The sequence below is a fragment of the Myotis daubentonii genome, chromosome 2 (genome assembly GCF_963259705.1).
Source record: "Myotis daubentonii chromosome 2, mMyoDau2.1, whole genome shotgun sequence".
Taxonomy (NCBI): Eukaryota; Metazoa; Chordata; class Mammalia; order Chiroptera; family Vespertilionidae; genus Myotis; species Myotis daubentonii.
In genome coordinates, this window is record NC_081841.1 from 211055945 (window position 1) to 211068458 (window position 12514).

General features: G+C 37.8%; 1 pseudogene; it reads left to right on the top strand.

The window, feature by feature from the left end:
* The first annotated feature begins 1066 nt into the window (after nucleotides 1–1066).
* LOC132225928 (signal recognition particle 19 kDa protein-like) lies at nucleotides 1067–1934 on the top strand (annotated as a pseudogene).
* Nucleotides 1935–12514: the final 10580 nt, after the last annotated feature.

Sequence of the window (12514 nt, forward strand, 5' to 3'; positions counted from 1 at the left end):
CTTTTTTGAGACACTAATTTTTGTTTGCTTTGAATTTTCTCTTCCTAGGCTGTCCCCATCTCCCCTAGTATTATTTTGGGTCAGGAGTCTTTGTATACTTGAATCAAAATTTCAGGAAAACAGCAACTGTTTTTTTTTTTAGCCACTCTTTTCATTTTTTTATATAAAAACTTAAAGACATTAAAGAAATAAGATACATATGTAGAAAGGAGGTAGAAGAGATTATCTTTAAGTATAGCAAAGGGGGAGAGATATTCTCAGCTACTGTTTACTGATGAGGTGTGAAGTCAGTGGTTCAAATACATTTTATGGACCACTTTCTCCATCCAAAGCCGTGTTCGGATATGGTGGCCAGACTTCAATGGGGTGGTTATTGGTTAAAGTAAGGTTGCTGGGCCCATAGCCCTGATAGTCACAGCCTTTGGAAAGATTCCTGCATCAGGGGGCTTCCAGAGATCACTATGGCCTTGGTCAGTGAGGGTGTCACTAGTGACGTCGTTGGGTAGATATGAAATGCATTTCTTTTACTCGCTAGGCTTTATTTAAATCTCTAGATTATTTGAATCAATTGCACTGACGTTTTTTAATCTTTAGTTTACTCAAAATAGTTGATTTGAAAGAAATTAGTGAGTGGAAAGAAAAAAATTATGATATTTCTTGTAAAATATATATATATATATATTCTAGGAGGAAGAGAGAGTTCATCTGAATCAAGACCTTTTTTGGTTATTTTCCTGTTACACACGCCATGGTTAGCATGAAATAGAGAACTTCAAATGAATGACCAATGTATCTGGTTTTGAAATTTTAAAAACGAAATTTTTGTAACCTTGGAATAGACCTTTTGCTTTGACCTGCTTGTTTTATCAGCTTTGTGAAAGCAATGGGATTTCCAAGGCCAAGTAACGATATGTGCCATTTAAATTGGTTTTAAATTTAAAAGAGTTCCAAGTGTCTGCCAGTCTTGATCATTTAATACTTTTAAAACAGATCTTCTGATTGCAAAAATAGTAAAGGGTATATAACAACAGACTGAATCAGGCTATTGTGTGGTAAGGGAAAATAAATGAGGGAGTGCAAGAATCACAGACTCTCCCCCAGTGGTCACGGCGGAGATGGCTTGCGGTCCCCGGCCGACCAGGACAGGTTTATTTGTATACACCCTGCCTATTTAAATAACAAGAAGACCATCGTGGAGGGCAGGCGAATCCCCATAAGTAAGGCTGTTGAAAATCCTACAGCTACAGAGATTCAAGATGTGTGCTCAGCAGTTGGACTTAATGCATTTCTTGAGAAAAACAAAACGTACTCCAGAGAATGGAATCAGTACAGGGGCAGAGTCCGGGTTCAACTCAAACAGGAAGATGGCAGCCTCTGTCTTGTACAGTTCCCATCACGGAAGTCAGTAATGTTGTATGCAGCGGAAATGATTCCTAAACTAAAAACAAGACACAAAAAACAGGAGGTAGTGACCAAACTCTTCAGCAAGGAGAGGGAAGTAAAAAAGGGAAAGGAAAGAAGAAGTGACCTGGCAAGACAATCAAGTCTGACATACTACTGTAAGAGACATGGATGGAGGTTTCTGATTTGTATCTGAGAGAAACTGAAGCTTTTTGTTTGTATCATTTAACTGAACTATGAACATTTGTGCCTCCCAGCTTTAGCATGAGAGTTGACAATGAAATAAATTTACATCAGAAGTTTGCATCTAGCTCTTATGCAGTATTAAAGAAATTTTTTTTTGCCTTTCAGTGCAGTTTTTGTGGAAGAAAGAAGCTTATTTTTAAATGGACAATGGCCTCTACCATAAGTTACTTGAAATCCTGTATCTGTGCTCTATGTAAACATATTCAGACAAATGAGTTTAATAAGATTTGAAACATATTGTTCACCTTTTAAGCTAATGAAATAAAATTCAAAACTGAAAAAAAAAAGAGTCACAGACTCTCTCAGGCTGCTCCTGGTCACTGGGATGCCACTGGGAGGATAGCAGGTAGGAAGCCGTGCTAAGGGGGGGTGGGGGGGGGTGTCGTCAGTCACTCGTATTGCAAATATCATGGCGCTCCAGGGAATTTCCCGAGTCTGTGCACTCAGCCCTGGAGTCAGGGTAATAGTGGCTTTTTGTCATATGAAGCCAGCAGTAGTGGCTTCTGGCTGAGCTGAGAATTAATTATTTACCTACTCCAGGTCCACAGTCACTTGGTGTGCTGCGCTCTCATTCTGACCCAGAGGCATAAAATCAAACATACAAGAGAGCACAGTGAGGAAAGTGGTAGAAGGGCTCAAGATGGCTCTTGAGAGAATCGCTGCCAACGGGACACAGTTGATTGCTGCCTGGTCTTGAATTTTAAGCTCTTTGGCTGCCAGAGAATGGTTAACACTTTGTAAGTTGGGCCATGAGAGGCATTTTTTGTTTTGTTTGTTTGTCTGCTTCAAGGATCCAAAGTTCTTGGTGAGTCAAAGACAGTTATTGTCTATGCTAGATAACAACGGTGATTGGATTGTCTCCCACTGTTACCTTCCCTGATCCCAAATTGTTTGGGGAGCCATCACTACCTCTTCCTGCCGAGCATCTGACTGCTTTGACTTCTGTATCCCCGAGGTTAGGAAACCTACAATACAATAATGTAAAATATCTCATTTTATTCTGCAGGAATCACTGGGGATTCAGGTTCACAGGCAGAGGATTAGGCCTTGATCACCTCCTCTTCTCCCTGTGTAAATTCATGATACATGAACAGCACTTCAACATATATGGACTTTTATTCATTTTTTCCCCCTGGAAAAATAAACATAATGGGTTTTCTCTATAGGAAAATGATTTTTAGAGATAAATTTTCTATTTAGGTTTTTGCACAGGTTTACTATTTTGACTATCGTGTACAAGATCAAAATAATTGAGAAAATGTTTTATGAGGTGTAGCCTTAGGTGCCAGTATGGCAACCAAGATTAATCATTATGATATAACTAGAGGCCCATGAAGATTCGTGCAATAGGCCTTCCTTCCCCTGGCAGCCAGCACCAGTTTTCCTCCAGCACCCAGGACCCAGGCCTTTGGTCCAGCCACAGCAGTGAGGCTTGGCTTCTCCACTGTGGCTTCAGCAGCGAGGCTTGGCTTCTCTGCTCCAGCCGCAGCAAGACTTGGCTTCTCCACTCGGGCTGTAGTGGAGAAGCCAAGCCTCTTTAGTCTTCAGTCGTCTTCAGTCTTTGCTCCATGCCTGCATATGCAAATCAACCACCGGCTTTGTTGGGTTAATTTGCATACTCATCCTGATTGGCTGGTGGGTGTAGCAGAATGACACCAATTTGCATGTTTCTCTTTTATTCTTGTAGATAGTAGGGGGGGTAGGAAAAAAAATATCTTAATGTAAAGGGAGAATAGGGCAACATGAAATATGTTATTCTATTTATATTCTGACTATGCTTCACAGAACCTATTTTTGCTATGGTTACCTCTGAGTTTCTGAGAATCATATCTAATGGCATCTTATTTCTTATTTTTCTCTTCTTTTGCTTGCTCTCTTGGAGTAATTGACAAAGAGGACACTCTTTATCTTGACATTCTTTTTCCTCTTCCTTCTCATGCCCTCAGTTTCTTTTGGCTCCCTTCCTCTCTGCCTGTTCCCTCCTGTTGCTCTTCAATAGATGTAGTTCTCTCCACCCACATCTTAAATGATGCTATTTCTGAGGACGGGAGCCTAGGCTTTCCTTTCCTTCTATTGCATTGCTTTCCTCAGGTGCTCTTGTTCAGGTCCATTCTTTCATCAGCTGTTTTCTCACGATGAACCCACATGTCTATTTCTATCCCGCATATTTTCCTGTGCTCTAGAATTACATATAAAACTGCCCTTCCAGCATCCATTGTGCTCTTCAGACTCTGTTTCTGAACTTGATGTCACTGACCCCCTCTCCCTCATTGAGATGCTTTACCTTCTGTGTTTTTTTCTTCTCATTTTGTGACAAAGACTTTGATTCAATAGGCCTGACCGTCGTCTTAATGGTCAAATCTTTCTTCACCCTCTTACTTTTTTGCTGTATATTGTTAATGCTATTTAATTAAACATCCTATTTTTAAAATATATTTTTATTTATTTCAGAGAGAGAAAGGCAGAGGGAGAAACATCAAGGATGAGAGAGAATCATTGATTGGCTGCCTCCCATAACCCGGGCATGTGCCCTGACCAGGAATCGAAATCTGATGTCTCTGTTCATGGGTCAACACTCGGCCACTGAGCAACACCTGCAGGTCTGAAGCATCTGATTTGGTCCCGTGGTCACCCCCTCTCTCCCCATTGCCACTGACTGACTTCTGGCCTCCATTACTCACCTGAACCCTTAGCAATTCTGATCCATCTCTGGTCCCCCCTATATAATTTGGTGATGCTGGATTATTCCAAATCCAAACCTATTTCTACTCCTACTACTACTTATAATAATAATTGTCATAATAAACAAGTCTCTAAAAAATATTTTAAGTGTTACCATTAATTCTTTATGACTTGGATGCATGTATCATCGTATCATTCGCACCATGAAACTAATTGCTGAGTAGTGTTTTTTTGTTTGTTTGGGGCTTTAAATTTAGTTTATTTTAAGACATTATTCTTCAAACTGTTGTGATGACAAAAATTTATATTTTCTTACGTTATTCCTCATGCATCTCTGTATTTATTAATGTTGTGTTTGCTGCTCCAGGTATTCTTTTAAAACATATATTTTATTTTATTTTTTCCATCACCATTTATCCCTTCTATGCTGTCTTCTACCTCCACCTCCCCCTTCAACCCACAATAACCACACTGTTGTTTAGTTTATGTTTATGAGTTCCCTCCCTCTTTTTTTTCTTTTTTGTTCAACTCCTCCACTGCCTCCCTTCTCCCCTTCACTAGAGCTGACTGCCTGTTCTCTCTGAGTCTGTCTCTATTCTGCTTGGTATTCTTAAGTGTTGAATGAGGGCACTGAATACATCAAACTTGGTAGTTTTTTTTCTCCCATCCTTGGAAGACATTCCCAAAAGCTCCAGGCCAGGAGAAGTTTGCAGAAGTTCATCTGAGATCAATTCCATTTTGCCAATTTCTATGACAGAGTAAACAGCTTGGGCAGCCAAGTAAATGAAACATAATGGTGAATGAGAATAGCTTTTCCAACCATATTTCTTCCTTTCTCTGGTTTTGTTAAATTTGATTAAAGCTAAATTTTTCTTTTGTGGAGTAATGAACATACAGGCATGAATATACCTTTGAAATGATCAAAATTCAACTAAAGTTAAAACACAAACTTACTTTATTAAAGCTCAACAAACTTTAAAACTTGTTTTACTACTTTTTATTAAACTTCAGATGCAAGAGGCATAGTTATACCTTTAACAACACCAGGCTATGATATATATTTGTCTTAAATGTACCAACCTGTTGGGAAGAAAAAGTGTCTAAAAAAGATGTTAATTTTCCAGTCTGTACCAAATGGCTTTCCTGGGACAATAAATAGGTTTTGCTTGACATGTTTATTTACATACTATTTAATATATACCTTGTATTGAAAGGAGACAAATAATACCTTGAACCAATGCCAGATTACTTTGCCCTATGCAGATAAGAGGATAAATTCAAGATCTCTACCTCTCATACACAATGACACTAATATCTCACTAATGAATGAGAATCAAAATTCTTTTTGCCTAACCTTCTTTTTGTTGTTCTTTAAGGGAATGTTGTTCTTGTTTTCTCCTTTTGAAGTGAATGAACAACGAATGTGATAAAATCTGGAATTCATTGTACCATAGCCTCCTCTCTTTCACAGGTTGACAAATAATGAATTTATCAGAATATAATTATGGAAGATATTTACCCCCCTTTTTATATGACCTCATTTTGGAATAGTTTTTCTAGGTTAGTGATCTTTTAGAATTCATCCTCCTCCTGTGGTAAAAGATCAGCATCAGTATCTTAAAATGTACATTATTCATTTTATTTATTTTTTTCATAAAATTGTGGTCCTAGCTATAAGATTGCTCTTATATGTCAAAGCAAAATGATCTGAGTAGATGCTTAAATTTGCCATAATTTGGGACTTTGTGGAGGTAAATTTTAGATTTTTAAAATATTTTGTTGGCAGCAATTTCAGGATTGGCTGAAATATCTGTATAATAGAAAAAATAGTATTACAATGAGGTATTTTATAAATGACCAATGTTAAATTATCATCTCTGACAAGCTTTGCTTTTCAATGAATACAGTAACAAAAGGGGGTTCTGGATTTCTACTGCTTTAGAAATTGTGAAGGGTGGGCAGTGATAACGATCAAAGCAGCCCTGGTATCCACCACTTGAACTCATTATATGTAGACTGGATAGAAACTGAATTGGCTAACTGGAGCTCAATAAGGTCAACATAGGTAATGCATCCTCTACTACCACAGTAATTCTCTCTGTCAGTCAACCATCTTTGTGCGAACAAACAGGTTTATTAGTACTTTATGGTCCTGTATCTTCCTCGAGAGATGAATACTCATAGAAATATCATTTGTAAAGTTAGAGAAAGAGACAAAGTGGAGCTAGCTACTCGTTTCTGTGAACCCTAGCTGTTCCTTTATGTCTGATAACTCGGTATGAATATTTACAAGGCAGAATACAATCCTCAGTCAGTCTGCACATATCTGTGGTTTCCTTTGCTTAACACTTGAGAAATTTGGTCAAAATCTTCTTCAATTCAAATAACCACAATGGTCCCATCTTCACTGATACGTCAGGTTGATGTAGACAAATCACATCATTACTCCCTTTGTGACTATTTGTATCAGCACCCAAATATTAATTCAGTGACTTCTTTTTCTCCAGAAAACTAGGCAACCTTTAAGGAATTTGGGTAAGCCCATAGGAAACCTTCCTTAGGATTAAAATGAAGAAAGTATAGAATTAGAATTCTGACAAACAATATTAGGATTTTTTTGAAGAGTTTCAACTTTATCATGATCTCAATTCACATTAAGTGAAAATAAAAGGGACAAACTAAGCGGAATACAACCCATTGAAAGACATTTTAACCCCAAAACTGAGGCTCATTTTCAATTGGTGACCTCATCTGAACTTGGCAGTTTTCCCTTGCCACTTAATGGCTGGGCAGAATCTTGGCAGCTGCCTTGCCTCACAACTGTGAGCTGTCAAGGTAAGTAAAAGTAGGCATGAAACCTGGTAACTTCAGTCCATTACAGGAACAGACTGCAATTACGTATTGAGCAGAGAGTTCACGACATTAATTCAAGAGGCCCAACCTAAATGATCAGAGCCCGTCCGTGATGTGCAGAAATTCTCTTGTTCCTTAATAGGCTTCTGAGACCCTCTTTATCCAAAACGACAGTGATCTCATCTTGGGTTTCTCGGAGTGCATCTCCATTTCAGCTGACAAACAGCCACAAAAGAAGCTCCATCTCCATAGCAATCAAGGTAATCACGCCTGGCTTCTTCCTCTTCTCAGGGCCACAGGTCAGCATTTTGCTGTGTGCATAACTGACAAGTGCAGGTACTACCCTGGGAAAATTAACACTGTGTGATGGACCCAGGAGAATTTCAGAAAAGCTCCCTTCCTAGTGGCATTGTCTAGCACATGCAACACCCAAATGCAAAATTCCTTAAAGGGATACAAACACAGAATGAACTTGCACAATACTGACATTTGGCTGCCTGATGAAAGTTTTTGTTACTGTCCAAACGTAACAGTTGGGCCGATTTTTAAAAACATTTCTTCATGTATTTAGTTGTACATTTAAAAACACCCACTCCCAGATATCGGTCTTAACATACAGTTACATCTTATACCTCTATGGATGCTTTGGTCCAATAATCAACTACAAGACTCAGCCGATCAGCTACACTTAGCTTGAAGCTTTGTAGGGGTATTTGAAATGCTTCATGCTCTTGGCTTTGCTGGCCTTTAGTAACATAAGGCTGGTGTTCTTAAATTACCCATCCAGATGTATCCCGTTCCTGCTATCCAACCACATCGACATCCCACACAAGTTATTTATTTGTTTTATAGGGAAATTTGCTATTTTTTAGACTTTTGCTTTAAACTATTTAATGAAAAACAGGAAAATATTTATAAAATGTTAAGAGTCATGGGGGGGATTTTCTGTATATAAGATAAACTATTAATTACTGCTACTTGGTTCCTCTCAAGTAGCAGTAGCTGGTAGAGCACAAAGGTAGATCGATATTGTCTAATTTTTTAGGAAGTATTATGTAACAGCCTTTTTCTATTTTTCTATTTGTATGCAAAATCTAGTTCATTTATCCAATGATTCCAGACCATAACACAATGCAATGTGCTTTTCAAATCTTTCTTTTTAAGTACCAAGAAGTTCAAGTCTATTCCTGCAGTTCGTGAAGGGCCCTAAACAAACTAGTTTCAGGTTTTTAAAGATTAGTTATGAATAATGAAGAAAAAGAATGATCTTTTTCATGTTATGAGAAAGTCTGTTGAAAGTCACCTTTTTAGCTTTGTAGAGCATAAAAATAAATACTTTATTATATTTTTGCCTGTAAAGTTTTCTTGCAACATGTTCTTAAAATTATTACTAAATTTTTTTTTAATTTTTACAAATAGTTGTTTGGGTGTTATAGATTCAAAACTGTGAAAAGAGTGTGCTGGTTAATAGCAACTTTTCTTGTTAAATTGACTCTAGAGTTCAAAGTTACTATTTGCTTTCACATATAGTAGGACTAAAATATTGTAAGGATGAGATTCAAATGCCTATGGAAGTAATTCCTAATTGTTAGAGCTTTGAGTTGTAAAGAAATAGCAATTCACATGAAAATATATAAGTAGATCTAAGTTATATTCTAAAAAAGTTTTCATTGTCAACAATAGTTTGAAAGAAGCAATAAGTCCAAAGATTACATTTTTGATACACACATAGGGAAATACATCATTTTTGTGATGTATTCTATCATGTTTTTATGTCTTCATATAATCTTCCATTCAATACCCAACTCAGTGGATTGCAGACATTATGTGCCAAATGAGGGGTTAATGAAGTCCTTAACTATGGGACTTCTAAATAAGAATTATTACAGAGATATACCAGTCATCCATTTAGAATAATATATAAGTAATTCAAATATTTCAATTAAAAAACAAAGTAATTTTCTATTGTTTATGCTAAGAATTAGGCAAACATTGATAAAATTTTTTTCTTAAATTTTTAGCATTATCTGTTTTCCATGACACACCAGATGTCAGCCAGGAATAAGACCTTTTAGATTTTATCTCTATCTCTATTGAAGTGACTCAACATAATTTTAAATGATTCCTCCAATTTTTGATTGGGAGACTTTAAGCATTTCTCATTTGACTCTTTGCTCATCTGATGTTCAAACTCAGACTTTCTGTGGGGATGTTTGAATAAAAATACATCGAAGCCAGTAAGGGATCATAAAGGCACTTTGCTGACACCACAACCCCAAGCACTATTTTTAATCAACTTCACAGAAAGTGAAGACCAATGAAGTCATATCAATGTGCTTCAAAAAAAAAAAAGTCTCAAAATCATGGTCTCCGTAACTGAACTTGGAATAGAAGGGTTCCATTTTACTTCCAGCCACTGGGTTTGCCAACCCCTCTCTCCACCACCCCCACCTCCCAACAAAGTAATTAACAGGGCACTGATGCCCAGAAAGACATGTTTCAGAGAGTTAATTCCGTGATGAGTGGACAATAAATCAAGATAGGCAACAAACTCACTTTGGAGTCACTTATTTGGTTTTTTTAAAAATCCAGAAATGTATAAAATAAGGCATGTTCAAGAAGAGGTGGAGAAAATGAGACTCAGAGAATTTAAGTAATTTACCCGGAAGCACCCAGCTAGTTGATGAAAGAGCAACACTTGGGATCTGTGTGCTTTCTACCACAATATGCTGGCTTTTTATGGAAGTTAAACTGCTTTCTATAACTACTTGTAAGATATTAGACATTTTCATAGTCTATTTTCATAGACTTCTATAACAAAATATCATAGGCTGGGTGGCTGATGAACAGCAGACATTTATTTCTCACAGTTCTGGGGCTGGGAAGTCCATAATGAAAGTGGAGATGGATTCAGTATCTGGTGAGGGCCCACTCACCTCCCGCTTCATAGAGGCTGTCTTCTTGTCTTCACATGGTGGAAGGGGCAAGGAAGGTTCTCTGGGTCCCATTTATAAGGACATTTATGCAATTCACGACTTTACCACCCTCATGACTTGCCACCTCCCGAAGCCTGCATCTCTTAATACCTAATAATGGAAATTAGGGTTTCAACACAGGAATTTTAGTGCACATAAATAATCAATCTATAGCAGCAGTTCTCAACCAGTGGGTCGCGACCCCTTTGGGGGTCGAACGACCCTTTCACAGGGGTCACTTAAGACCATCGGAAAACACATATATAATGACATATGTTTTTGTGATTAATCACTATGCTTTAATTATGTTCAATTTGTAACAATGAAATTGGGGGTCACCACAACATGAGGAACTGTATTAAAGGGTCGTGGTATGAGGAAGGTTGAGAACCACTGGTCTATAGCAACAGTCTGGTTTTAGGTAGAGCCAGTTCCATGAGAAAAGGAAAACGCAAACAAAACAAGCATTGCAGTCAAGAAGGGAAGCACACAAGTTACTTTTGCTGGGAGGAATGTGCAAGTGAAATGGTTCTTATGGATATTACAACCCGTGAGAGAGGATTAGGGTCTAGAGTTGTATCACCAGCGTGAGTAGAGAAGGCGAGATTTTCAATGACTTCTGTGCATAAAGCCCAGGACCCTGATGAGGCACCGCTTCCTCTTTGAAATGGGGACTAGTTAAAAGTGCCCCTCAGCCCAGAGAAGCAATGTTACCAACGCAAAACTGAATGCCATGCAGCTGCCAAGCTCTGACAGGGAGTCTCATTTCGCATGACATAGAGTGCAATAGAATTCCTTATGAGAAACAGAAAACTAGTTAAGATTTTTTTAAAAACTTACAATCCCAACAGAAACAAATGCTACAAATCAGACACGCCTGATTCAAAGGGAGAAATATATACATTGTAAAATCATCATAAAAAAATTATAACTACTACCAGGAAACAAATGGGTGTCAGTGTGAGGTAGCTAATATAAAACTCAGGGATATACTCTAAAAATTAAAGTTCTGAGAGTTTATATCAAGTGCATTTGCCATGATCAAAGAGAAAGGATAGCATCACTAAATTTAAACTTTTTAAACAGAACAAGACTTTATTAAAAATAATATTTTCTAGATTTAAAAAAAGCATCAGATGTTTTAATATTAGATTACATAAAGCTGAGTATAGCATTAGTACGATTGATTGGAATATAGATATGATGAAATCACTGACTATAGATCAGTGAAGAAAAGGAATAAAAATATGAAGAATTTGGAAAATGTGGAGTGAAAGCAAAGCTCCAGCCTCTCTATGAAAATGTATAAAAGCGGGAAATTGAGAAAATGGTAATGATGCAATATTCTAAGATAATTTGTTTAAATTTTCCCAAAATTGAAGAAAGACATGAATGCACATATTGAAGGTTTATGCTAAGCTCCATGCAGAAAAAAATCAAACCCAATTTCCACCCAGACCCACTGTGGTGCAGAAGCTCAGCATCAAAGACAAAGGGACACCACAGACCACTTGTAAAAGCACAGGATGATAGGCTTTCTTTAGCATCAGGAATATCAGGAGACAGTGCAATCATTCTGAGAAAATTACAATTTCAAACATAAAAGGCTGAATTTGCTGCTCTCAGAGGCTCACTAAAAATTCTCCCAAAATATGCACATCAGCATGTCAATACATTTAAAGTATAAACCCATGAAATATCACCACTATCTATGCCATAAACATGTAACACCACCACCAAAACTCCCACCTGCCCTATTTATTTGTTTATTTATTATTTTATGACTAGAGGTCTGGTGCATGAATTCATGCATGAGTGGGGTCCTTCAACCTGGTGGGTGATCAGGGCCAATCAGGGCCACGGGAGGTTGGCTGGCCAGCTGGGGGAGGGGCCGCAGGAGGTTGGCTATGGGAGCACACTGACCACCAGGGGGCAGCTCCTGCATTGAGTGTCTGCCCCCTGGTGGTCAGTGCACATCATAGCTACCAGTCAACCAGTCATTCAGTCATTCGGTTACTTAGGCTTTTATGTATATAGATAAGAACACAACATAGGATCTATTCTCTTAGAAAAATTTTAGGTTTACAATATAATAACATTTACTGGAGGCACTATGCTGTACAGCAGATCAGTAGGATTTATTCCTCTTGTACAACCGCAACTTTGTATCTGTAACTCATTCCTCATTTTCCTCTTCCCCAGTCCCTGGCAACCACTCTTCTACTCTCTGCTTCTATGAGTTTGATTAATTTAAATTCTTTATATAAGTGGTATCATGTAGTATTTGTCCTTCTGTGTCTGTCTTATTCACTTAGCACAATGTCTCCCAGGTTCATTCATGTTGTCCCCAAGTGGCA